The sequence below is a fragment of the Choloepus didactylus genome, chromosome 24 (assembly GCF_015220235.1).
Source record: "Choloepus didactylus isolate mChoDid1 chromosome 24, mChoDid1.pri, whole genome shotgun sequence".
Taxonomy (NCBI): Eukaryota; Metazoa; Chordata; class Mammalia; order Pilosa; family Megalonychidae; genus Choloepus; species Choloepus didactylus.
Window position 1 is genome coordinate 25,281,053 of NC_051330.1, and position 5,208 is coordinate 25,286,260.

Consider the following 5,208-nt stretch of genomic DNA (forward strand, 5'->3'; position numbering starts at 1 on the left):
GTTTGCAAAAAGTAAGTTGTTGCTAAGTAATTTTTTGAAATAATTGTATCTTCTACTCATATTTCCAGGGGAGAAAGCTACCTCTATCAACTTCAGCTAATAAATAATATCTTCCTGCCCTCTTATAAGTACTTATGCTATCAATTCCTTTATCTAAAGCTCTGACTCTTCCCTGTGAAACTTTGAGTAAGGAGAGGGATAAAATATCCTCAAGTTTAATAGATTCAGCTCTAATAATTCATCTAATCTAATCATTCCATGAAGGCAGGGATTTTGGTCTATTTTATTCACTTATATGTCTCCGGTACCTAGAATAGTGCCTGGCACGTAATAGATCTCCAATAAATACTTGTTGAATGAATGCTAAAGATAAGAAAATTGAGATCCATAGAGGGGATGGAATGTGTCCAATGTCACACAACTAATTAATCTCAGACACACAACTCCTGACTCCCATTCAACTGCTCTTTGCCCTTTTCTATGAATCCTGCTACACAGTAGGTGCTCAGTAAACACTAAAATGGAGCCTACTCTTTTAAATCAACCCTAACTCCCACCCCACCTCATATCTAGGTTCATATTAGCATTTCTAACATATTTTGTGAGCAACTATAGCTTCCTTTGAAGGCTTGAAGAGAGTATCTACACAAAGGGTAAGGGGGTTAACCATTTTCCAGGTACTGGGAATTCAGACAGCTTTGATTCAATCCAGCCTTGATTGAACATCTCATTGATAGCTCTTCTTAAAGCCCTCAGAGGTTTGGAATTGTTAATGTTGAAAACATCAGACCATCAGTAGAAAGTAGACAGACATTTTAAAGAAATCCTATAATCCTAAAAATTGGGAGGATGTTGAAGAGACTACGTATAGGAGGAAACTAAATATACTAATATGTTTAAATTTTTAAATCAATCTCTTTCATGTTCTAGTGGTTTCTCCTCATCCTTACTAGGCCATACTTCCTCTTCTCAACTACTATATGAATTTATACACTTTAATCTCATCCTCTTTCAGCCTTTATGTTTCTCCACTCAGGAGCTGCTGAATCTTTAGTCTTAAGGAGGACAGTGTATGTAGCAGAAAGAGTACAAACTTTGGTATCAGTCACACTAGCTGGGTGACACTGGGCAAGATTTATAACCACTCTAGGCATCTGAACCTGCATCTGTAAAATGTGAATAGGACACGTCCTGATTGCTTCTAAGGATGTCCTAATCTCACAAGATATAAAGGATGTGAAAACCTTCTGCTGAGGATAACAACAGCCACCTCAACTTTTTGTGATGCTTCACAGTTTGCAAAGTTCCTAAGGAGAAGGCTTCCACTCATCAAGGTTTGGGAAAGGATTCTGATAAAAGGGAGAAATAGCAGGCACATGGCATTCCAGCCCACTCACATTTTCAGCTCCTTGAGGGAAGTGAGAAATGGATTTCTCCCTGGCCACACTGAAGTAATTATCTCACAATATTGTGACCTTTTGAAAGGGTGGCTTGATTTGCCAGAGGCTACAGACAGCATGGCTCCCTGGGCTCTGTCCACAAATCCCCCCATTCCCTACCCATTCTCTACCTCATGGGAGCTGGGCACCCTTGTCAAAATCAGTTGGCCATAAATGTGAGGGTTTATTTCTGATCTCTCAATTCAGTTTCAATTTTCTATATGGCTGGCCTAGTACCAGTAACCACATTTGTTTATTTTTAAAACTTTTTTTTTGAGGTATAATCACGTACCATGCAATCATCCACAGTGTAAAATCAATTGTTAACAGTACCATCATATAGTTGTGCTTCATCACCACACTAAATTTTTGAACATTTCATTACTCCAAAAAAATAAAAATAAGAATAAAATTAAAAGTAAAAAAGAACACCTAAAATATTCCATCCCCCAGCCCACCCTATTTTTCAATTAAATTTTGTCCCCATTTTTCTACTCATCTGTCCATACACCGGATAAAGGGAGTGTGAGCCACAAGGTTTTCGCAATCACAGAGTCACACCGTGTAAGATACATAGTCATACAATTGTCTTCAAGAATCAAGGCTACTGGGTTGCAGTTTGACATGTATTTCCTTATAGCTATTCCAACACACTAAAAACTAAAAAGGGATCTCAAAATAATGCATAAGGATAACCTCCAGTATGACCTCTCAACTTCATTTGAAATCTCTTAGCCACTGAAACTTTATTTTGTTTCATTCTGCTTCCCCCTTTTCATCAAAAAGCCTTTCTTCATCTCAAGATGCCAGGCCCAGGCTCTCCCCTGGGAGTCATGTCCTGCATTGCCAGGGAGACTTACTCTCCTGGGAGTCATGTCCCTTGTAGAGAGGATAGTAGTGAGTTTACCTGCTGAGTGGGCTTAGAGAGAGAAAGGCCACATCTAAGCAACAGAAGAGATTCTCTGTGGGAGATTCTTAGGCAAAATTATAAGCAGGCTTAGCCTCTCCTTTGTCGTAACAAGCTTCATAAGAGCAAGCCCCAAGAGCAAGGGCTTGGCCTACTAAATTGGTAGTCCTCAATGCTTGTGAGAATATCAGTAATTCCCCAAGTGGGGAAGTTAGTATTTCCACATTTTTCCCCAGTTCCTCATGGGGCCCTCCAAATACATTTGTATTCTCTGCCCAAATTACTTTGGTATGTATCAGGATTTCCCACTAACCTAGTACCATGCTTTTTTGATTATGTAGATCTCTGTTAGGTTTTTAAATTGGGAAATGTGAGTTCTCCAACTTTATTCATCTTTTTCAAGGTAGTTTTGGATTTTGGAGGGCCCATTCCATTCTGTATGAATTTGATGCTTGGCTTTTCCATTTTTGCAAAGAGAGCTGTGGAATTTTGATTTGGATTGTGTTGAATATGTCAGTTGCTTTTGGAAGAACTGACATCGTAACAATATTTAGTATTCCAATCCATGAACATGGAATGCCCTTCCATTTATTTAGGTCCTTTTTAAATTTCTTTTGGCAATATTTTGTACTTCTCTAAATATGTTCTATGCCTCCATGGCTAAATTTCTTCCTAGATACTTGATTCTTTTAATTTCAATTATATATGGATTTTTTCTATTCCCTTTTCAGATTGTTCTTTACTACTATATGGAAACACTACTGATTTGAGGGTGTTGATATTGTATTCCACCACTTTGCTAAATTAATTTATTAGCCCTATTAGCTTTCTTGTAGATTTTTCTGGATTTTCAATATATAGGATCATGTCATCTGGAAATAGGATTAGTTTTACTTCTTCCTTTCCAAGTTGGATGGCTTTTATTTCTTTTTCTTTTGCAATTTCACTGGCTAAAGCTTCCAGTACTGTGTTGAATAACAGTGGTGACAGTAGGCATCCTTGTCTTATTCATGATCTTAGAGGGAAAGCTGTCAGACTTTCGCCATTAAGTATATTAGCTGTGGATTTTTCATGCATGCCCTTTATCATATTGAGGAAGTTTCTAAGTGTTTTTATCAGGAATTCTGATGGATTTTGTCAAATGAATATTCTGCATCAATTGAGATGATTTTTTGATTTTTTCCTTCATTCTATTGATGTAGTATATTATAGTGATTAATTTTCTCATGTTGAACTATCCTTGCATAACTGGGATAAATCCAACTTCATCATGGTGTATAATTCTTGTAATGTGCTATTGGATTCAATTTGGAGCATTTTGTTGAGAATTTTTGCTTCTATATTCAGAAGGGATATTGGTTGGTAATTTCCTTTACTTGTGGTATTTTCATCAGGCTTTATATAGAGTGATATTGGCCTCATAAAGTGAGTTAGGGTTTTTCCCTCCTTTTTGAGTTCACGAAAGAGTTTGAGCAGGATTACTATTAATTCTTCTTGGAATATTTTGTAAAATTTACCAGTGAAGCCTTTTGCTCATGAGCTTTATTTGACGACAGGTTTTTGATTATTTACTCAGCCTCTTTAATTCACTTTCTTTTTTAGTCAATGCAGGTAGCTAGTCAATTTCATTCAGGTTATCTAATTGTTGGTGGACAGTTGTTCATAGTATCCTCTTATAATCCTGTTTATTTCTGTGAGATCAGTAGTAATGTCTCACCCTTTCATTTCTGATTTTAGTTACATGCATCCTTGTTCACTCTTCTTTTCTGTCAATGTTGTTGAAGGTTTGTAGATTTCATTGATTTTTTCAAAGGATCAAGTTTGGTATTTATTCTTTCTATTTTTTTTAATTCTCAAATCTATTTTTCTCTGGGCTAATCTTTGTTTTTCCCTTCCTTCTACTTCCCTTGGGTTTAGTTTGCTCTTCTTTTTCTAGTTCCTCCAATTCTGTTGCTAGGTATCTGATTTGAGATCTTTTTTCCTTTTTAATAGAAAAATTTAGAGCTATAATTTCCCTCTCAGCACTGCTTTTGCTGCATTCCATAACTTTTGGTATTTTGTGTTTTCATTTTCATTTGCCTCAAGATATTTCCTAATCTCCCTTGAGATTTCTTCCTTACTCACTGATTGTTTAAGAGTATATTGCTTAATTTTCACTTATATTTGAATTTTCCATTTCTCCTTCTGTTGTTGATTCTTAGTTTCATTCCATTGTGGTCAAAAAAGATACATTGTATGATTTAAATGTTTTTAATTTATTGAGACTTGTTTTGTGACCTAACATATTGTCTACCCTGGAGAATGTTTCATGTGCACTACAGAAGAATGTGTTCTACTGCTGTTGTGTGAAGCGTTCTGTATGTGTCTCTTAGTTTATAGTGTCATTCCAGTCTGGATTTCCTTATTTATCTTCTGTCTAGACATTCTACACAATATTGAAAGTGGTGTGCTGAAGTCTCCTAGTCTTAATGTAGAACAACCTATTTCTCCCTGCAAATCTGTTAATTTTTGCTTCATATAGTTTGTAGCTCTGCCATTAGGTACATGTACACTTATAATTGCTATGTTTTCTTGTTGGATGGACCCCTTCATCTGTATATAATATCTTTTTTTGATCCCTGTTAAAAATTTTTGTCTTAAAGTATATTTATTAATATAGCTACACCAGCTGTCTTTTGGTTATTATTTGCATGGTAGATTTTTTCCAACTTTTCACTTTTGACCTACATGTGTCTTTGAATTTATGGTGAATCTCTTTGTTCTAGTTTGCTAATGCTGCCAGAATACAAAACACCAGAAATGGATTGGCTTTTATATAAGGGGGTTTATTTGGTTACACACTTACAGTCTTAAGACCAGAAA